The following is a 24,224-nucleotide window of genomic DNA, read 5'->3' on the forward strand; positions in this document are numbered from 1 at the left end:
GGTTGAATTTTAAATATTCAAATGCTGCTTCCATTCACAGTGCTTATATTAGGGTGGATTACTTCTGAAAACACTTGGCTATGCCAGAATGACTGGAGGTCTCAACTAGTACACAGAAAATAATGCAAGTTAATTCAAAACTTAGACAAGTAATCAGGAGTGCCCAAGAGTGTCGTTGCTTCAGGGTAAATGTTAACTGGGTCAAATATTAAAGGGGCCTATTATGCGGTTCTTACAATTTTGGACCTGCATATTAAACATGGCAAAAGTTACTAATAGTGAGGTAAACATGTGTTAAAGTAATGCCTGCATTCGAGACAAATGTGGTGGCCATTGCCATTGCCACTTGGCTGGCATCCAGGCCAAAGTGGAGTTATGATTTTGCCACACTGAGACAATTTAAGACATAAAATAAATGAATGCAGTTATCATATCAGTGAATCCAGTGCTCATGTGGCTAATTGATTAAAAAGCAGTTAAGTTGGAAACAAGGGCTAACTCAAATATATGTTAATTGTTCAGTTTTCTCTTTATTTTTTTCACATCCATACAATGTTTGCTGTTACCCAGCAAGGGTCCTTGTACCAGAGACACAACATGGTTGTGTGTAGCTGTGCTTAAAAATATACAATACAAAGAGTAATAAGTGACTATGTTAGGTGTTATAATACATCCATAGTGCTGCTATGTTTGGCCAGTCAGAAGAAAGTGGGCTTTTAAGGAGGCCTCTTATGAGGGTCCAAGCTAATATTACCTGTTTTATTCACAGGCTCCACAAAGGGGCTGCGTTAGGGGCAGTTTGAGATAAATCAGGACTTATTTTTTAATTTTTTTATTTTTTTTTATTTTTTTAAGACTAAACAACATTCTCAAGATAAGAGTAACTTTCAGCAGTCTGGAGGAGTTCATGAACAGATGAGGAAATGTTTTGACAGGACCAAAGCCCCCTGATAACCAAGCATAACAGATCTGTCTGCTCTATTTGTCCATCTTTGCCAAGTGCATAATCCTACATGTCTCATAGCCAAACGCGCCTCAGTATCAGTTTGATATATGAAACAGAATGTGACAGAGGGGGTAATGGAGCAGGCATGTTGTCTTCATGCATTCAGGCCGCATACCCGAACACTTTGACGCTGCTTGCTACTCATCAGCCCCCTCTCCGCCTACACGCCATCCTGGACAAGACCTGAATCAAAGAGAGGTCAGAATGATTGAAGATAATTTTGTGTCTTACCATGTTGACTAAGATTTGATGTGACACTGTGGAAGAAATGTGTATGTTTTTTTTTTTTTTTTTGTGTGTGGGTATGTGTGTGTGTGTGTGTGTGTGTGTGTGGTGGGGGACAGACAAAGAGACGTAAATGGTGTTTAAACAGGAACAGCACCCTGTAGTTCACAGTGGGACTTCCATCCACAAGGGACAGATGAAAAATGCACTGCAGTTGGAGAGGTGTGTGTGTGTATACACAGGTGGGGGGTGTTTTAGGGGCTGCATATCACAAAGCATAGCCATGCTTCATCACTGTATCTCAATCTTTAAAGCTATCCCTCTGTTCCTAACCCGATTCTGTACAAGCCAGCATTTATCTAAGTCATGGATTTGTCTTGTAAAACTCTACATCATACTGCTTGTAGACTATTGTGTCAGCAGATATAAATCATAGAAAAGAATTACATTAGTCAAAATGAGTATTTGCATATTCCCTATTAGTGCAGAGAGCATTATTAAAACCAACACACTGAGTCGTTTATTCTTCCAGTCATAAATGTGGTATCACAGAAGCTCTTGGCAATAAAAGGAGCCATTAATATTTAGACCAGGCAACCACTGTGCATAGAAAGTCTGTGCATTTCCAGCATGCTAGATGTCCAGTGGGCAGTCACTTATCCTCTATTATTCTATGTTGACAAAAATGTGTAAATTCTTTTTTTTTTTTTTTCTCATTCTTGAGGTTTAATTGTCAGATACTGATCAGGCCATGATCACATAAAATCGGCCACACTATTTTTATTTGACTTACGTTAGAACAAAAGGAGAACAAATAGTGTTAATTTCATTTTTTTCATATTTCATGTGAAAATTGATTATTCTATATGTGAACCTATTTTGGGTTTGTCTAACATTAAAATGCAATAGCAAGATAGTATTATTCTTAGTAGTCTATGTAAAGCACAAAATGCTTTACACAGATTACTAAAAATATATGTAAAACCAGTTTGCAACAGGAGGCAACTAAACCCCTGAAAACAAGGTGTGGTAAATGGTATAAAAGAGCTTTTATACAATGAAAGTTATCCCAACTCATGAAGTTCTGTCTGCAAGTTTTGAACCCAAATAGTTTTTACGCCAATCCTTTCTTTTCTTAATCCTTCCGCCTCCTTGTTCATTTTTTTTCTCATAGTTTTCTCTGCAATTAAGTTATTTAAATTACCCTTAAATCCATTTATTGAACTTTCCAGTGGCGTTAGGTGACTTTTACAGAGCAAGCTCTCCTGTGCATCTTGCTGCTCTCTGCCTGGACATCTTGACCTTTCTCCTTCCTGTCTGAAGAAGTATTAGGATTATTCTTGTGAATTTAGAGTATTAACATATTAAACATGCAGTATTGAGGAAAAATATCTAAAAATCACTTCTATCAATGCTACATTTTCCAGCCTTAGTGTTGGGTTGTTGTTGGGAAGAACAGGGGAGACGTATGAATTTTGGTCTCATAGGAGATTTTGGAGTCATAGTTTTAGTTGTATCACAAACAGTCTAAAATGCACATACATCCCACTGTACGTGTAGAGCTATACTGCTATCTACTTACCAACTAGCTAACTCTCTGCTCTAGTTGGCAGTGTCACTGCTTTCTCTTTCTAGCTCTCTCTCACCTGCCACACACACAACGTACATACTGATCTATTCTGAAAGGAGCTGCTCTACTCCTGTAACAATATTTTGTCTCTGACTTCTCAAATTTACTGCAGATCTTGCACAGAGGTGAGAAATTAGTGTAATTTGCTCATTTACCTTCTACTACTGCCTCTTACACTTCATGTGCAAGTTTAGTTTCCAAACGTCTGCAAAATGCGTATAATGCTGCAATATCAAAACTGATCTCAGAACGGTATCACTAGTCACCTGTCAAAGATCCCAGGATTATCCTCAATGTGCATCTGCAAATCCAAAAAAAGGCTGCTGTTGTCTTGGCTTGACAATCTTACACCTTTGTCAATGGGACACGGTTACACCCCGGAAATTGACAGAAATGATAGATACAACGGCTGGAAGTCCAGCTAGCTTCCAGAGACAATACCCTGCTTCCACCACTAGAAAGCAGTGAATTACCTTATGAATGCAATCAGGCCTCAGATCCTTTATGGGACGGAACACTGTTGTGAGATATCAGATGTAAGGAGAGATATTGCTTCCAGTTGATGATTTTTAGTTTTAACAACTGAATTATGCATGACTTTATGCATTAATAAAATTTAAACTGGTAAGTTATATAAGAATTCCCTCCAGTTACAGGTGTCATCCAGGGGGAAATTAGCTATAGAGAACAAAACTGTTTTTGCACCAGGCTGTAAAGGCTGTAAAGTTAGGGGCATTATGGGAGTCTAAGGGGATTAACCCACTTTCGGAGCCAGCCTCAAGTGGCCGTTCAAAGAACTGCAGTTCTTGGCACTTCAGCGTCAGCTTCATTTTGCAGCCCGGGTTTGCCACTTGGGTTTTTACCTTAAGGAATTGCCCCACCCACCTTACCAACTTCGGAGCAATCAAATCAAACACATCAAGAACTATTGTGGCAACAATTTCAATTTATTAACAGGAATTGGTTAATAAAATTTAAAGAGTTATGATATTTCAACTTTATCTGGCCCATTTTAGCTGATGGCCCAATTTACCTGATTCCACATGAGATATGTACAGTAATGTTTAGGCCACTACTTTGTCATCTGTGCACCCAAAAGGCTAATCTCTGAGTAAACATGTCCAAATGTGTTGTAACAGGAGCTCAACTCTCTGCTGAGGTGAGATTATGATGACAGTGAATCAATGGGCTTCAATAACAAGGCTCTGATTTAAATCCTCTGTACTGGTTAAAATCCCTGCTGTCTAAAAGCAGACATCAGTAGCCCTTTTTTACATGACACTGAATGATACAGAAGGATTAATAGCTGCTGGTGTGCTCTCTGTGCTCATTATTCTGTCAAGTTTAAGTGTCCAAGCCTATGTGATGGATATGTTTAAGGTCAAATGTATAGAGAAATTGGTTAGCATGATTTTCACAACTGTGGTGTTCAGATTTCTGCCTCTTAAAATTGTTAGTTAGGTAGTTGGTGTTGTTGATGTATAGAAACCCTAGCATGCAACTGATTGTGAATGCGTCAGTGTTGTGGCTGCCTGCCAGAAATGCTGTCAGAAACATGGTCTTAAATGGACTTTTATCCAGTTTTAAGCAACACTTCATGTTACATTTCATTTAGACTGTGGTTGTTTCTAACTTTATCTTTAACCAGCAAAAGAATTTTAGTCATCGGACACCTGGATTTTAAAATGATTTTAAGTTAGACTGACAGTAGCAGTGGCAGAGAGCTGTGCTACTTCAGAAAGCAAACAAAAGATCGCTGACTTTAAGGAGAATATCCAAACTTAAAAAGAAAGCCTCTGTTGTATAGTTTCATGGAGGTGGCCTCTGGGCAGTCAAGACAGATTGCACAAGGGAATGTAATGCTACTGTTTTCCACAATAAGATGGCTGCCACCCTTCATTAAGCTTTTGGATGTTCAGAAAGACACAGCGTATTGATTGGATAATTATATACAAAAAATATAAAGATGTTTCTTCATATATACATTTCGCAACATTGTCACACTTTTGAAAACATCATAAAAAACAAAAACAAAAAACAATTAATTAACATTAAACACAAAACCCAGTAACCTTAATTTTGACCACAATGTAAGTCACAAATCAGTTCAATCCAAAAACCTATATTCCCATGATCCAGCTTGAACATGGCCTGTGGTACACTTACAAGTTGATTAAAGTTATTTTTTTCATGGATTTAGGTCATGGAAATATCTATGTGTAATATGTTACCGACCTCTCCACCATCTCCTGCGCCTCCAGCCTGATGGCCACCGGACCTGCAGCTGCAGGTTTTGGTTGACTCTCTGGTTCCACCATCTCCGCCTGTGACCCCATCTTCGTCAGACTTGTATCCTCCATGGTACAAGGGTCAAGGAAGCGCAACTGCACATCAGCTTGTGCACCACATTATTGTATACAGCCTGCAGCTTGTTTTTTTATGTCCCTGGTTAATAATGAATGTCCTTGTCTGAGACAGCCAACACATTTTCCCTGCATAGCTTGAACATAGAGGAGGACAAAGAAGCTGGTGAGGCATTTCTCTTCAGACAAAATATCAGTGAAGTCGCTAGTGGATTTAAGTCCTTTGTGAATAGCTTCTAGGACATCACTGTCCTGCTATGTAAGGGAAAGGTTACTGCATCATGACACAGGATGAGTCTGAGACTCGCTCAAGAATGCTATGTGCTGGTGCTGGATTAGATCCCAGCGAGCAAAGCAGCCTTTTCCATTTAGAAAACCATTAATTTACCCATTGAAATTTACGTTATACAAACATTTACCCATTTATAATGAAGTTAGAATGAAATATATCCCTACAAAGAGAATACAAGAGTTGCAGTTCCACCTGATCAGTGTTCAGTTTTCTCATTGGCTAGCTAACACCTGCTAATACACAAGCTACTAGCAAGACAGTCAATTAAGTTTTCTTAATTTTAAATAGTATTATTATTATCATCTATTAAACCTTTAGCTACACAAATTTCCAATATTGTATGTGCATTGTAGCCTATGCTTGCACACTTTGGATTTGTGCCACAGGAATTTAAGTATTTAAGTAATGCTTAAATACAGACTATCGAAAAAAAAAAAAAAAAAAGTAAGGTCATGTCATACTTACTAATAATATTAATAACAGGAATAACATGTACTCTCAGTTGGCCTTGCGCAGGGTTTAGCTATTATTTCATGAGATTAACTCATTAAACTCATGTTCACTTCACAGAGTTGAAATAAATACACTGATCAGCCACAACATGGTTTTAATGTTGTGGCTGATCGGTGTAGTTCACTGCAGTGATCTAGCTGCTCAGTATGAACCAGGCATCGATCTGTCACAATTCGTTCGACTACAGAGGCTGGCAAATGTAATACCATACATTATGTACCAAAAGTGTACAGCTAACAGGAAACTGTGAAAACTAAGCAATTTTTAGTAACTTAGCTTTTAAAATTCTATTCATAGTTTAGAATTTTATTTGAAATTTGTAATGGACATAATACAGTAAGAACCACATCTGCAGAAGGAAATGTAATAAGATGATAGGAGTAACAAATGACATTCAAGCCCCTCTGGCAGAGATATAGGGAGCTACAACCCATGGGGATAGATGGGTGGGCGATAATGTCTTCCCAGAGGCCCCACCAAGCATGGCGCCCCAACTCCCCCCAGGAGAGGAGATAGGTTCGGTATATACACACAAACAGAGTGGAGTTATTCACCCAAGAGACTTCTAAGCCGTACAGGTGAGACCACACATGTATCGCTTCAATTTATCATTCTCACAGGGCAGGCTTTGCAAACACACCATAGCTATGCTAGATCACCTGATATGAAACATGGCCAGATGCTGGCATCTGGGCAGCTCGCTGTCCTGAGATGGCAAAGGTGCAAAACAGGGATTAAGTCATTGTGTTTTGCAGCAAGTGTAAACAAACACATACATCAGTATGCTTTAGTGTAACACTGTTATCTCTGTTCTGACAGGCACAGAGTAAGAGATCATTTTAAAATTCTAGCCCCATACCGGTATCATGTCTGCTCGCTTTCATCTTGGTGACTTTAATTTGAAGAAACCCACCACATGGATTTCAGTGTTCAATTTTCTGTTAGATACAGTTCAAAACATCAGACAGGTATCTCACTGGAAAATTATTTCTCATTCAGTGGACAATATGACATGTTGTAAAGCAAAACCCAAACACACGATGGTAAAATGAATAATCCTTCCCGCTACTGATGTTAAAAAAACAATACTCCCATTTAGCTTCATGTTTTGATGTTTTCTCATTTAGATATTCTTCCCCTGTGACAGAAGAAAGAAGAAAATTTGCAGTAGGTTCAAGTTGCATGGGAAATGTTTGGTCGGTACACTTTCAATTACAGTTGTTTTTTTGTTTTTTTACAACTGCTAACTCACATTTTTCTGTACAGAAAATATTCACTTTTGCAAAACCCTTCACACAGTTCTCTTTACTGACATGCAGCTCAGCATGACAGTTAATCTCACATTCAAAATACACTAATGCAACTAAACACTTCATCCATATTTCAAGATCAACTCTAGTACCAGAACACATCTGTCAACATTTGTCTCCCAACAAGAACACTTTGTCTCTCAGATCACTCTGACCTAAAAAAAAACCTAACCAGTAGCATTACAATCCACTCCTGGCAGTCTTCTGCAGATACACTCAGTTGGCAGTTTATAGTATTAGGCACACCAAGCTAAAACTAATGCAGACCTCCAATAAATCCCCCTTCATGAAGGTTATAATGTTTAGTTTTGTGTGAAACTGTTAGAGAGGTGTCGATTCAACTCAAGGTCATTTTGAGAGATGCAGTTTGTGGTCTAGTTTACAGTAATTTTGTGTTATGTTTTGTGTTTGAACAGAAGTTATGTAAACATGTGCAAAATGTAGTGTAAATACAGAGTTTTGGTGGTCATTGAATGTGAGTGACCAAATGTTTCATCACTTTGAAATAAATGCATACAGTCACCACATCTTTCAAAGTAAAGACAAGTGATCCACAGTTTAGTCCACACTGACTGCTGCGGTGCTGACTGTGAAGACTTTTATGTGAGTTACCAATTATAAAAAAACTGAGTCGAGTCTTTAAGCTGAGCTGGAGGTGAGCTGCATATGTAAAACCGTGAATTGGTATTTTTCCTATAGGTAATACCAGCTCTTTACAGGAAATATCTTGGTAACTCATAAGGCCTGCAAAATAAAGCATTACCATATTGTCATCATTGTTGCAGGAGATCTCTGATCACACAAAACTGCAGAGGCTGCTGTTGGGTAGATGAGGTGAGTCGACCTGGGTATGAAGCTAAGTTAAGATAACAGCATCAGTGAATGTGGATTATTTAAAGACATGACTCAAGATCCAAATGTAACCAGAAGGTTACTCCCTCCAGCAAAATTCAAAACACAGAATTACAATCTGCCTCTTACTACACAGTCTAACACAAGTAAGTGAAGGTTATGACCCTCTGAGCATTTTATTCAAATAATTTAAAGAATCTTAGTGCAGAGTCTATTTATAACCTTTGTCCTACTTGCAACCACATCTTCTGGCCTTCATCAGCATTGGAATTGTGTATGTATAATTCAAATCATGGTATGTGACCCATGTCCATGTCTGGATCATGTGACACCTGAGCTAGTTCAATTCAATGATGTGAGCTGCACTTGACAGCTTTGAGAAAGCTGGTAAGTGGACTCAGAAAGTGTAAGGCTAAGACGTGTTTATGAGACATCCTTTCATGTGACTAAAACCCAACATAAACTACATCAGCTCATACATGGTTTTTTTTTTTTTTGGTCATCACCTGAAAATATATTTGATAGCAATAACTAGGATATGCTTTATACAAGAGCTTTGAAAAGCTTCACATTACTTCTACATCTTCTCAGAAACTAAATTTTCACCTCTGGACCTAACATTGTTGTTGCAGTGGGCTTTTTAGTTCATTTTTTCACAGGCGATTATAAACCTCTCTAAAAGGAAACCTGTGGGGAAAAAAGGCAGTAAACAATAGCAGCGCAAAGAATTGCGCCATCAGGGTTTCGCTCGGGTACACTTGCTGTATTGACTTGGCTCTCCTGGAGTGAAATCCGATTGGATCTTTACAAGGAGGCTCCCACTTTGTACACAGAGAGCTAATGAACAAACACACCTCCACTGACACGGCACTGATGCAACGGGAGGGAGCGACACAATGAAATGTGCTGCAAGTAAACAATCGCTTGGAAATCGGATATGGACACCTTGTGACCATACTCATAACTCATAACTTTTATGAAAAAAATACTTTCACAGAACACGTTCAGAGCCTTCTGAGTGGGTCTGTACACGGGTCAGTGGAGTTTATAATGCTTTCAGCAACAGTAGTAATGTTTTTAAACACTGACATTTAAGTACAGTATACAGTGAGCAAGCATTTCATTAGGAACACCTAGTAATGCTGGATTGTATCTCCCCTTGCTCTCCAAGCAGCCTCAGTTCTTCGTGGCATGGATTTCACAAGAAGTTGGAAACATTCCTTTGAGATTCTGGTTCATGTTGCACCACATCATTTCTGCAGATTTGTCAGCTGCACATTCATTCCTGACAATGTTTGGTATTAAGGGGCTGAAAGTATGCCTAGAAACATCCCCCACACCATTACACCACCAGCAGCCTGGTGATACTAAGCAGGTTGGGTCCATGGATTCGTGACGTTGATGCCAAATTCTGACCGTACCATCTGTGTGACAGAAATCCAGATTCATCTTACAAGGCCCTGTTTTCCCAGTCTTCAACTGTCCAGTTTTGGACTGCAGCCTCAGATTTCTGTTCTTGGCTGACAGGAGTGGAAACTGACGTGGCCTTCTGCTGTTGTGGCTCATCTGTCTCAAGCTTCAGTGAGTTGTGCATTCTGAGATGCTTTTCTGCTCAACGCAGTGTTAGTGGTCAGTGGTTATCTGAGTTACCGTAGCCTTTCTGTCAGCTCCAAACAGTCTGCCCATTCTCATCTCTCATCAATGAGGCTATTTTATGCACTGCACTGCTGCCACTGACTGGATAATTACATGAATAAGCAGTTGTGCAGATGTTCCTGAAAAAGTGCTCGGTGAGTGTATATTCAAGTGAAAGTTAAACATCTAGAATTACATGTTTATATAACTGTAATTTTTGTGGTTTAGAAATCACACATTTAATAAAGCAAATGAGCTTTTATGTATAATTAGACAAATTTAAAGGCTGTAGGCTAAGAACAGGTACATCCTTTTTCATGTAGATATGTAAAGTATTTCTAAACCATTATTTATTTTTCTCACCCACCACAACAGTGTCAATTATCATCCACCATGGAGCAATAACTGCACTGTGGAAAACAACACAAAAGGGCATGAACTGACCTAACACTAGACCAAAAGCCAGGATTTAGATTAAATCAGTGGATGATGGATTTACCGAGGGAAGCAATTTACTGGGGCCTTAAGAGTTCAGCTTGTGTTCAACAACAGGGAAAGCGCAAACAGTTCAATACTAAATCCACAGGAGTGAATGTATGACAGCATTAATTTGCTTCGGATCCTTAAATATTCTTGCATACTTTAGATATTAAAATCTTCACAGGCAGCACTATATAGTTCACCCCACTACATTAAAATGAATCATCCAGTTCTGCATGTACCAAGTGAGACGGGGTCAATTCACAGTGGCATCAAGCACTGTATTACCTAGACGTGACAGACAATAAGCGCTGAAAAAAACGCTGTTATTCCTCAGCACCTACTGCTTTTTAGAAACTGTGATACCATAGCTACACTTAAATGCAAGGTGCTACTGCAGCAGATGCAAGCACAGCACAATTCTGTGATAAGGACGCACAGTCAAAGAAGAAGCTTATTTAATACATGCAAGACATACAGTATCAGGAGAGGGAGAGATATGGTGGCCTTTGAACCTAAACACCAGTCTGGCTGAGCATCTGTCACCATCAGCAAAAAAAGTCAACTCCCAAAATAGGTTGTGCTCCATATGCTTCAGGTTACACCACTATACATAATCACCGCAGGGGCTTGCTGCACCAGACATGAAATAAACACTTTTATGGCTAGATGTGGTGTTACAGTATGGGACCATGAAGTTGGTATTTTTACCTTCTGGGGCTTTTTGCAGTGACCGACATTCGAGCATCTATCGAGTGGTAAAAATGTATATTCCCGCTGAGCTGAAGAAGCTTACTGTGAATTTGAAGTTTCTGGATGGCTGTGCCAATGATCCTCACAGACACCATTAAAGCTAAAGATAAGTATTGCAACAAAACAGTATACCTCACAAAATGGTGAGGGTTTTCTAATTTGGGGAAATGTGAAGCAGTAAAAGCAAATGGAGGGTGATTAATATGTGCCTTATCTACCTCACACTGCACAGTTATTCCCAAAATTTCCAACGTTTCACTTCATTGCTCCTAACTGACAAACCTTCTGCTCTCTCAGCCTTCTGTTGTCAGACACAGCTGAAGCCGTCTTGCCAATTAGAGGCAGAGGAGACTTGGAAAGCAACCCTGCTATGTCTCTGTACATTTCAGTCAGGATAATAGCTTGGAAATGACAGTGGTTAGGTGAGTCATATAAAGTACAGGCTGTCAAGAGAATACATGGACTGCTGGAAATTTAATGATCAATAATTTGTACAGTGCTCTCCACAGATGATTGCAGTTAAAATAGCCTACCTGTAGGGATGTTACCTTATATTATAATGAAAGAACTGATGCACTTTAAGTATATACTGTAGGTACAGGCTGTACCTGGAGTTGTTAAGGTGAGCTAATGAACATAAAAGCTTTCAAAGAGGTAGCAACAGACATGTGCTGTACAGCATGTATCAGCTGGCTGGTTGACAAGGCTTGTGCTTGATAATTATCTACTGTACATCACAAAATGAATAGTCAAGCTTAAAGTTACATTTAGTAATGTTTTTAAACTAACAAGCAATCAAATTACTGTTATGTTGGATTTGATTGATAAAACCACATTGATAAAACCATAGAGATTTCAAAAATGAATTGTCTAACTAGATACTTTCATTTTTAACAGATCAAAGGTAATGAGCAGCCTTTGCCTGGCTGCTGGTACTATATTTTTGACAGTGCTCATTCATAGACATGCAATATTGCATGTGGTTCTCATATTGTCTTGCTTTGGTGTTGTAGGGTGTGTTGCAAAGGTGGACTACAGTAGGCTACATGTGGACATTGATGCCGATTTGCTGGGGTGGTGTATCACTTTTTCTTAACACCCACACCAGCCTGAAGTGAAAGAAATTACTTCACACTGTCTCCAGCACTTCCCGCATGTTATTGCAGCCATGTCAAGGCTTGCAATTGTAACAAGTATTGCTTGTGAGCAAGCAATGTGTAAATAAACAACCTACCACTTTCTCTTAGACTTTATACAACTTTGTGTCAAGTTGCACTTTTCTTTGAATCTCTAATCTTGGAGGGAAGGGTCTTTGAAAAGAGGACTCCCAGAAAGTGCAATGATGATCTCCTCCTCCACAGATGTTTTCCACAGTTGGTGAAGTCGCAACTTCCTGGCTCACCACTGCATTACTGTAGGCAAATAAGTATGGAGCTTACAAGCAAATCTCACCCTTATTATCATAAAGTTAAAAATTCTCAACCTGTGACCTCTTCATTTTCTCATACCGTGAGTCAATCCCATATTGCCTCCTTCCTCACGAGGCCTTGAGTAATGATTCACTCGCTTTCCAGTGATAATTAACATGGCGCAAAATCTCCTTGCACTGCACCATGGCCAGCAGGTCTTCACCCATAAGAGCTGTGAAGTCTTTAATGCTGCATCTCCAAGATATCACCACATTATTGAGTTTCCTCGTCCTTTTTATAAACAGCTTCGTGTTCTGAGCTAGGGCTGTTGGGGTGTCCATTTCTTTCCTGATGGACAACTCATTTTTTTAAGTGCAGATCTCCCTCTCTACACAACTGGAGCAACAAAAACAGTGGCAGTGCACAAAACCCATCTTCAACTATGCATAGCCAGTTAACTCAATGTTTTAATGTTCATTAGCCATGTAATAAGTGACTTTATTTCCCACCCCATCCCTTCCCCTCTTCACACTTCTGTCAGACCTGCCTGCGTTTATGAAGTGTGGAAATCTCTTTGTGTCGTATGAAATGTGTGAAATATCATTTGCCATTATTAATTTATGGTTAATACCTGTCATCAGTGTAATTCTCATCTGACAAGTGTAGCACTCAAGATTTAAAGTACATGGTCAAGCCAATTTAAGAGGATTAATTAGGACAACATTGTTCTTTGTGTGTATGCTTTTTGTTAAGTTTAATATGTTAAATTGGTTAGTGAACTCAGTGGTTTCTGAAGGTTGGCCCCTCTCTTGAGCCATTACAGGAGCTATTGGAAGAAAATGTTTGAGAACTACTGGCTTAATCATCAATTAGGCTAACTCGTCCAGGCTGATGCAGCCTCTTATTAGTTTCATCTGAATCTTACAGTTTATTTTTGCACGGAACAAAAAGTGTGGATTTTGTCCCCTGTCTCTCCCAGAGTAGTTGTGTTATGGAGGTATTGTTTCACTGCCAGTATGAAGAGGAGAAATGATTATAGTGACTGACTGACTGAAGTTTGGACCTCAGCAAATCAGTATTGGCTGTCGGCGCAAGTAACACCCTTTGCAATCTTTGTTTACCCAGCCATCCACCCCAATCTTCCCTTAGGATGTTTTGTCAAAGTAAAGCAATGTCCCACCATGTCCACCTTTGCTACAGAGGATTGTAATTACTTTCATAACCACATGAGGCTGCTTGCAGGAAAGCAAAAAAGCTTTTGGTCGAGGCCACCTTCCAGCGCATTGCATTATTCAGTTTTGGTATTACATCAGTGCAAACTGCTTACAAAATGCCACATTTCAAGTATTAAAATACATTCTCTTTGTATAAGTACAGCATTTTGTTCTCCCTATAACATGAATGTTTATCCCCTTTTTGCCTTGTTTGCTGGTAACTCTGCAAAGCTCTTAACCTTGGTTTTAAGACAGTGGCTTTTCCAGAAAGGTTGTGTGGTTAAAAAGCATGTTCTGCAACTGAGCCCTCTGCCTCTCCTTTGTTCCTTATGAATATAATGGCTCTGCCTGTCCTTTAGAGCTCCCAAGTCATGCTTGGGAGAGGGAATAAGAGGAAAGCGTGGGCTTTTAGCTGCTGATAATCAGGCCTCTTTAAAGTGCTCTTTTGGGATATTACTCATGTTTAAGCGCACCCTTTATGTGAAGGTAATCTAGCAACTAATACAAATTTTAATCATCAGTGAGATCGCCATCATATGTACACAGGCGAATTAAAAGAGAGGCATCAAAATTCACCAGGGACTTAGTGGAAGGAGTGGGAGGTGGTGAAAAAGACCAAATCATGGGAATATTTGTATGCAGAGGCAGATGCTCTGCATTTTAACAAGCAGGGATGGGTTAAGGTTAAAAATTCAGGACACAATACCTACCCTAGATTCAGCATTTCACACTAGTAGTCATTAACAAACCCATTTGCAGACTTGCAATATGACTTTTTGTCTCTCAGCTCCAGCAGTATGTCAGGAGAATTTAGCTGATGTAACACAATGCAAGCAAATGATGGAGAGAAGTAAAGCAGTTACAGTACAAGTGTGCACCAAAGGAAAAGTAGCCTGATATGTTATTTGTAGATTGATAAAATACATTACATACACTTTATGTATTAAATACACATAACACACAATTTGTGTGGTATTAAATACGTTGGTGTAGTTTGTCCTTGACTGTCCTTCTGTCAGAACAGAGTATGTGTGGGTGTAATGCTTTGGGGGTTTCTGTCTGTCTTTGACATTTAGCCTACCGAGACTACAGTGTTTATCCATCTGCCCAGTTGCAAACCATAGCAATTACTCAGGGGTCTTTTACCTGAAAGGTGATTGGGATTGTGCCTGTCACTGAACTCAGTCTCTTCTAATTCTATTACAAACCCTCACTCTCCCAGTGTGTGCCCTGCTCCTCATGCTGCCCCAGTCTTCACACACATACTTACATGCACACACCTTGATAAGGATCATAGACTCTGAGTAACACCTGGGAGGACTGTGACAGAAATTGTTGTCAGGCACCATATTTGCATTCCTCTATTAGCATAATGTACAGGAACACAATTTAAGAGGGAAGGTGTTAAACCCCAAGGCCTGTCCTCTCAGGTGGGGCCAAGGTTGGCAGATTACCATAACCAACTGCTCCAAAGATAAAATGACTCCAACTGAAATCTAAGCTGAGCATTTAATTGATCTTGACTTCAAAAGGAAATGGCAATTAGAGGGAAACTTCAAAGCCAAAATAACTGTGTGATTAAGAAAATATTACAAGGTGGTTTTTCGGTGGCAGGTGCATGAATGTACTTCATATTCTATCAGTAGAGGTGAAATGAGGAGAGTGGGCTGCGATAAATTCTCAAAGGTTCATGTCTAATGTGGTATATTCTTTGACATAAATGGCACACCTGCCATCTATTCAATCTGGTATTGATCATATGCAGTCACAGTGATCTGATATGACTCATGAAAAAAGTGAAAAATGCTGCGAATTAACTTGACAACCACTGGATGGATCATTAATTTGCAATAGACATTAATTTCCCCTTGTAACCATTGTAATGTCTGGCAGTCCCCTGACTTTTCATCATCATCAGCATCAAGTCAAAACTTCAGTTTGTCCAATGCTTATTTAACTGCCTTAATAATAATATAACGGATGATGTTGCCAGCAGCTTCAGCTGTAGTTTTTGTTTGGTGCTAATTAATCTAATAATCTTAGCATGATAACATGCTACAATAAGATGGTGAACATGGCAGCATTTTGCTCAATGCACCGCTGTGCATAATAACACCTAATATAGCCACATGCATGGCTGCAGACTTCTCCTGTTAAATATTGAACAGAATTATCAGTAGTCCTCCAGCACTGTAATAAAGTTCAACAGCAAATGGTGAATTCACAGCAAGTAGCACTATATCTTATGGATAACTACACTGTCAGGCATGGATCTATAGGATCTATAGGTTTTAATAGCTGGGTGTTACATGAGGAGTGTGAGTTTTTTTATGAAATGTAACCCCTGTGAATTGTCCATCCTTTAGCTAGTTACTGAAATTATAAAACACTTTGTCTGATTTCAAATTATTCCAATAAAAAGTCTAAAATTGAGGTCTTCCCCCTGCAAGAGGAATACAGTATACATACAGTAGAACAATCCAGTTAATTATTACACAATGCTGAAGTAAAGAACAAATCAGGAACTAACTGCTCACTTATCAGTACATAGTGATGCATTCAAAAACAACTCAGTTATATCTAACTGTTAGTGAACGTGACATTTAGGATTAGCATCTGATTCAGTGTAAATCAAAAACAATCCATCACAGATATATAGACAAGACTCATTTAGTCACTGGTTCCCAAACAAAGTATCAAGCAGTTATTTTGGGGGCTATTTGTTAGCTGCTCATTCATTTGCATTTAGTTCTGTGGTTGGTTGCTTACTTGTTGCTGTGTAAAAGCTTTTGTGTGCCTCATTGTAAAGTGTTAGATGATGCTTTCCACTGTAAAGAAGCTATGAAAGACCCACAGGTGTCTGGTGATACCCCTCCTGAATCTGCAAGGGGACTGAATGTGTCCATGTAGGTTTGGCTTATCCATGCTTTAGCTTAGCCAAAGGGCTGAAGATTAAATACTGCAAGTGGCCTGGGGCCAGCAGACTTGACCTCCTGGGCCAAACGAACTGTTACATTTGAGTCAGGAGGCTCAGTCAGATCAGTGGAGATTTATTCCTCTATCCTACCATGGTTTAACTCAGGGGGCCACCTTCTAAACCAGCAATAAATCAGCACTGCTCCTTGTGTAGAAACCTTTGTTTCTTCTGTCCCTTATTGAATTCTTAGTTCATTGTTGGTGTGACCTCAGGCTAGTGGTATATTTGGGAGTATCAAGGATCAGACAAACAGTCACCAAATCATTCTCTCTCTCTCTCTCTCTCTCTCTCTCTCTCTCTCTCTCTCTCACACACACACACACACACACACACACCTCTACTACCATCTTTCATATGGATAATTGGACAGTTATTTGTAGAAATAATTGACTTAACATATAAGGGAAGGTAGGTAGATATAAAGGAAGGTACACAGATATTCTCACTTCCCAAATTTTTGTAACCTTTAATCCTTTTGATCATTTAATATAACCTGCAGGTTTAGGCCATATTATTTTGATTGAGAAGCAGTTGTGTGTATAAATGCACATGAACAACAATAAGTGCTTTATCACTTCAATGTTAGCCACTTTATTTCCCTAAGGAATAAAATTTAACGCTTGTGCAGGGACTTTAAATCTAACTGTAAAACGTGAGCCTCTCCAGAGATACATTACATGCAAATTCATTATTAATAATTGAAATCAAACCTCTGGATGGTAAAATAATTTAATGCGAAACTATGATAATATGTGGAAAGTCATCCTTTTGTCTTTCTCTACCCCTTGGCAAGTAATGTGATCATAGACCAATATTTAATTTGGCTGTTGAGCCTGTCAAGGTCAGGAAAGACACTGTGCGTGCTTGTTTGGTACTTACCCGATTTTGCCCTCTACAAAGTCAAGAGAAGCTAATTAGAAAGCAACTGAGAACTTACTGTGCATTTCCAACGTATGATTATGAAGCTATAGATTAAAATCCCTGATCCCGCTCCATAAAGAACCTGTAGAAGTTCATCCACCGGGTCTCACACTCAGCAAAGTCATTAACAACACTGCTCCAGTCCAAATACCTGCTCTGCTGTGCTTTATTGAGAAAATAACCAATCCTGCTAATGTTAGCCTCCAGCTGCACGTCAACTATGCTAGCATTCAATGAACCTGAAGCATGCAGAGTAAAAACTTATCCAGCCGTAAACTCCTCCTGTTCTCCTCTATCCTTCCTCTTCTGAGCGTCGCTTGTTTGTTTGGGTTTGTTAAACATTATGCTGCTAACTGAATAGTCCATCTGCTGAAGAGCACTTGCTTCTTGCTAAAAGGCTGAGAAGAAAAATTTATGTTCACTCCCACAAGTTATCAGAAATGACAAGAGGAAACCTCACTGGAAAAACTGGGATTACCCAGCAGGCCTTACTGTGCAAGTTTGAGAAGAAAATAACCAAATTAAATAAGTGCTGGGTATAAATATATATATATATATATATATATATATTTTAAATAAAACATGCAGTTTTCTTAAATTTCAAATAAAAATAAAAACATAAAAGACTGCAACTGTTGATGGATATGCCAGTAGCAGTTTTAGTAAGTGCATCACAGCGAGCATACACAAGTGCATAAAAGGTAGAACACCACACCTAATTAGGGTTTCTTTAATATTTAAAGTAATGAGATGAGTGTGATTATGGTAGCCTATCACAATAATGTATGAAGACAGTTATGGCTGTGTTATCACCCTGACATTTGTTCCCTTTTACAATAAAAGTTCCTATCGCATTAGATTCAGATCTCACTACCTATTGCAAATCTCTCTGGAGAGTCTGGTTAGAAGATAATTTTAGCAGTGAAGAGGGCTCTGAGCAAACATGACTGGATGTGGAGATAAACACCATGGAAACTAATTTCACATAAATAAGTTAGGGATTCTTAAGGGCTCAGCTTGAGGCTCAGGTGGTATTTAACAGGGGTTGGTGATGGGTGAAGTAGCGGATTGGGGAAAAAAAAAAACATTGCTCTTCTCCATTATGTGTATTGGAAGTTTGAGGTTTGCCCAGACTGTTAACACCTGCTTCTTTTAGTTCAAAGATGAAAACAAATGTTGAAAATAAAGCTGGTATGACATGTCAACAACTTCTTACTCCAGCTAAAACCTAGATAACCTAAGCTAAGCTACAGCCTGACACGAGCTGAATAGAAATAAATGTGAAGGCAGGGGCAGTAAAAAGTAAGACAGTTTTAAAGCTGCTGCTGCTGTCAGCTCGATGATAGTAATTCTGTACACACTGGGTCGCCAGGAAGTAAGGCCTGTTTAAAGACTTTAAGGTGTTACAGAGAATAACATGAATGAACCCCATGAGATTCAGGACACAATGAGATGAATAACTATTTGTGTTTTGAGCTGGGATAAAGTTAATTTACACAGTTAAAATGAATGCTAATGCTATGTTTGAAGTTTGCTGTAACCATCTGGACGGTCATAGGAGGATGGAGAATGGACAGTTTCCCTTCTAGCATTTTTTGCAGCAGTAATTCAATGAAGAAATGTACTGCAAATACAGCAAACACAAGCATACGGAGAAATGCTGCAAGTGGGATGCAATTAAGAAGTCACACACAATAGTTGATTTTACAGCATACATGTCATAGTGGGAAAAGCACGGGTTGTTGCTCATAACATTAACAATGGTGGTGCGCCACCATACACATATGCCAAGACCCTGAACCTGAAGCAGCTGAATGGATATCAGCCATCATCAGTTTTGTATATCATTTTTTTATCCACACCTCGGGCCTCCTGTGATATTGAATTGTACTCTTTGGAGGACAATAACGCTTGTGTATCTGAATGTCAGAACTAACATACACAGTGTTAACTAATTTTCAAAGTGCTTGACTTGATTCATCTTCAGAAACCTGACCCTCAGAAATGTTTCTTGCATTGTGTTGGACTCTCGTCTTCTACAGATCCACTTCAAAGTGATATTATAGTTGTACAAGGCTCTATCATCTGCCAGGCCAAACAGGGTGTTCTCAGAGCACTTTTTATTCCCATGATAACAACTGAACATGTAGGAAGCTCTCTTCTTTTCTCAGAGGTCACTTGTCGATTCACCACCTGTCTCTTGACTCTCTTTCCTTTAAACTATTCCTGTTGCTAACCAGCTATCTCTTATCTAAGTACACAGAGCCATAATTCATTTTGCCTCCACCTGTGTCTTTACTCCTTCTTTAAAGTTTATTGGCGGTTGATTGACCACCTCGTGGTAGTAACTTCCGGTTAAAGTATGGTGCCTCCCTGATACATAAATACTCAAACACACACGTGCATATATAACAACAATATACAATAACAAATCCAAATAATTCAGACCAGAATTTCACTCTATCCTAGACCACTCTGTTCATGCAAACCATCAGACCACAAATTTTGCTTATTTGTTGATGTAATGGGTCCCACACTAGTTATAAATTTGGCCTCTATGATCAGGGAAGAAAGTTATCCAGATATAAACATAAAAAATATGTTCAAATGTAAATATCATTCATTTTTAAAAAGTGATGTCTACTATATAGTCATAGCAGAAACCCAATGTAGGCTATAATTATTTTATATCAATAAATCAACAGAACATTAGGTGAAGGGCAGGAGTTTTCTGGTGCACTCTCTCTCTTTCTCTTTCTCTTGATATTGCTGATAAGAAGACCCCTCACTGTGCTGCCTTTACACTAAACCAAACAAATCTGGCAAAATGCTTTGTGTGGCATTAGCATGCTGTCATTCCAGAATCAGAGGCGGGACATGTAATGCAATAGCATCGGCACCCTGTCCCGCGGCTCTTCCTTTTACACAAACACAGCAAGGGTTGTAGCCACATCAGTGGTCTGTCCACTGACCATGTTTACTAAAACATTTTACTGGTTAATACCACGAGGGGTGCTAAAGATAGTGGTCCAGACCAGTTAGTGCATTGTCTGTGGAGTGGTCATTGTTTTTCTAATCCATCTTCTCCCTTCTCTGGACATGCTAGCAACACTGTTAGCTGAATAGCTGTCAGAGTTCATAATACTATGATGCATAGTTGCTATTTAATATCCTCTGTTTTTGATTAGTCTCGGAAGATATTGTTGCACTATATACACAGTTTTATTAACTGTCTGTATATGAACCAGTATATGGTCCTTGTGGTCCAAACCAGCTACTCAGTGGTCCATGACATGCTGGTCCAAGTTAATTCAATTGTTCAGTATTCAATTTTGAAATCAGTACCAATAAATATTGTCATTCTTGTGTTTGAAGGATCGGTATTGAACACCTGCTCTCTGCCACAGCTAGCGGTCACATAACTAAAACTTCCACACAAACAATGGATTGCAGCACTGATTCTGACATGATTCTTTTTGGAGCTGCATACTGCCGCAAAACCTGCAATAACTGATATTTTGAACACTAGGAAGCAGCAGAAACAAGTTGCGAAAACACAAAATATGTCTCTGAACAGCCACCGCTAAAAATCATATTGCAACAGAATAACCTATTAACCCCTGGTTATACAATCATAAAGGGGGCATTTGAGTGATGGGAAAATTATAAGTTGTCTAATAGGTTGCAATTGTGCTGATTCGCCCTCAAAAGAAACTCAGTTAAAACCTTTTTGTACAATATGGATGTCAGTCTTAGTGCAATAAATCAGGAAGGGTCTGCAGGCTTGGGCAGCCACAAAATGACTCAAGTAACAAATCCTGAGTGTAATTAGCTTTTAAGCCATCTTACATGCCTTTTTCCCTGAGTGCAGCATTCAGATCCTGACAGGTATGATTAGTAGTAAAGTATGAACTGTAGATATGCCCCCGCTGTCATGACAAAATAGAGCCAAATTTAGCATTTGACATTACAAGAGCTTTGTTTGCGTGGATTTGTCCCGAAGCTCCACTTTGATTCAGAGTAATATTGGTTGGATTTGTGACATCAAAGTTCCAGCTAATTTTACTGAAAGACCATTACTATACAAAAAAACATCTTGCATATCTCTTCTGGCAGGATTGTGTGCTTCTTGTCAGTAAAACCATTAGGTAAAGTAATGTAATGACACAAATGGTAATTTACCCCAAGATAAAGCACAAATATGTCAGCCCTGGCTCTCTTCCACCATTTCACTCCACCACAAAATGTTACCTTGAGATTAGGGCATGAAACAGAGGCATTAAAATGAGAAATCAATCAACAACCCTGACAAATATTATTGCCTCTTGGCAGAAGAGCCTCCATTGCTTCGATCCTAAACCACACCACAATGATATATCATCTATATGAGCTGCTGGACTAGTCACTAGCCAGCGGTGTCAACATGAATTTTCAACAAAGAGCAGTAGCAAAACGCTTTGATGCTTTCATCAAGAATTAAATGTATCATGTTTATTAAGCTGCTCACTCTTCCGTCTACTTTATCAGTGTCAGGAAAGAGCAGCTGAGCTACAAGGGTCCATTGGTGTGATACACTTCACACTGCATGTCACACGAAAAAAACCACAGACATGCTTTTCAAACAGTGGATCCAACACAGAGGGATTGGACAGATGGTCTCTTTACAAATATTAGGATTAGAATTGGTCTATATGTATCTGCCAATACACACACACACACACACACACACACACACACACACAATTGTGTCTCTATGACTTCATATGTTGCGTATAGATTTACAATCATTTCCTGGAAACTTACTCTAAACTGAACCATAAATACTACTTGCCTAACCGTAACCCCTAACCTTAATCTGAACCTAACCTTAATGAACAGATTAAGGTCCCCACAACATCAGTAATACCTGGTACACACACACACACACACACACAAATAAATATTAACATGTTTCGAACAAGGAAAAAGACTGAGGGTTATCATGTGTATAAATATATATATATATATATATATATATATATATATTTATATATATATAAACAACAACAACCCTGTGTGATCTTCAGGGGAATCATTCTCCTGTGAATGGCAAGAGGAAGCTCTCTTTGAATTTGTCTGACCTCACATGGTGGAAAATTGCCGAGCTGACACACAAGCACTGAGGTTCCATTTCATGGTCTCATGGTTACCGCCAAGATGTCTCACAATATCATTTCCCTTTGTTCTTCCCTGTAAACGTTCAGCTGCAAGGCTCTTTTATCTGTCTCACATTTTCCAAAATTACATCTCATGCACATGAAAATTAGACCTCTTTTAAAGTAGTTGAGGTGTCATTTTCCTTTCTGAAATGCAGTGGTGTCATAGTCTTCCAAAGGCTCTTACTTAGCTACAATACAGTTTGAATGTGCATTTTGAGACTGACCATTTGGCCAGCGAGACCTTTTAAATTATTCAGTAATTTGGGATATAGTTTATACTAACAACGTTTTTTTAATAGAACCAATTATTGTTAGGTTCCCCAGAATGCACTAACTACAAGGTTTAAAAAAAGACTTCACTGATTTGATATCCTAGTTCCTCTGTACTTGCAGGGTTCACTGTATCACTATATACATACTGTACACTGATCTGTGTCTGAGAACATCCAAAGCCTGAAATAATACAACTGACAAGCTTGCTATCTCACATTAGCACATTAGCACATATTTTGATTTATATTAGTATTAGTATTAAAAAGATTACCTTTATGAGTCCATATTGATGTTTCACCACACCAGACTCTTTTAGGCCGGGCTTGAGGGGTCATAGGAGTCACCTGAAGAACATCAAAAGTGATTCATAACCTGCACGTGCGATCTTTTATCAGAGTCCTTGAATATGCATCAGTTTCAGCAAGTGGTAGGAGATATGACGTGGGACTCCTGTGAGGTTAGATGCAAAGTTTGTACTGTCAGGCTGTGCAGTCGATGGAGCAAGAACAATATTAAAGTAGATCATGACAATGGGCATATGTAATACAGTAGCCTATGTGTTGTGAATGCAGGTTTAAGAAGCAAGGGAGAGAAGTGACCTCAATTGTCGAAAGAGACTGTGTTGCATAAAGTTAAGTACAGTATGACAGGGCAAAGCTGTTGAACTGTTTGCCACCGTTGTGAGTTGGAAAGTATTCTGTACTCATGCAACCATCTGACAATACAAAACACAAAAGTAGTGTCAGTGACAACACCTACATTTTCAGCTCTACTGAAACTCAGAATAGATGGTCATGGAGAGCAGTAGACAAAGAAGAGGGGTTTTACCCCCAACAGTCTCTCCCTCAGCACTAATGCACAGATGCAGAGAAAAACCTCTCTGAAATCCCTTATTTGAATGTAAGTAGTTTTCAAATGTGGAATTTGAAGGTTGGAGGTTGAACACCTGAGATGTCTGTAATTGTTGCCTGTTACCCAGGGAAACTGTGTAAGGGCTCAACTACAGCAGGTACAGTGAGTCAACAGTGATCCACGGTCTACAAACTGTGATAGATTTTACTAACAAACAGTTTGATTAATAATTTCATGGTTCTTTTCCCCTCCAAATAACTTTGGCTAACCTGGGTTTTGTTTACAACCTGTCTGATCCTCTGACTGCTCCTGTCTCTTGTC

General features: G+C 39.1%; 1 long non-coding RNA gene across 1 annotated transcript; it reads right to left on the bottom strand.

The window, feature by feature from the left end:
* Positions 1-498: 498 nt before the first annotated feature.
* Positions 499-23,590, bottom strand: LOC139618389 (uncharacterized). Its single transcript, XR_011689754.1, has 3 exons — positions 23,323-23,590; positions 2,436-2,548; positions 499-1,189 (listed from the first exon to the last, which is right to left on the bottom strand). It is a non-coding gene; the product is annotated as an uncharacterized lncRNA (long non-coding RNA).
* Positions 23,591-24,224: the final 634 nt, after the last annotated feature.

This window comes from Trachinotus anak, unplaced genomic scaffold, assembly GCF_046630095.1.
Source record: "Trachinotus anak isolate AG129_WGS33_773 ecotype Australia unplaced genomic scaffold, CSIRO_AGI_Tana_v1 ptg000001l, whole genome shotgun sequence".
In the NCBI taxonomy this organism is placed as follows: domain Eukaryota; kingdom Metazoa; phylum Chordata; class Actinopteri; order Carangiformes; family Carangidae; genus Trachinotus; species Trachinotus anak.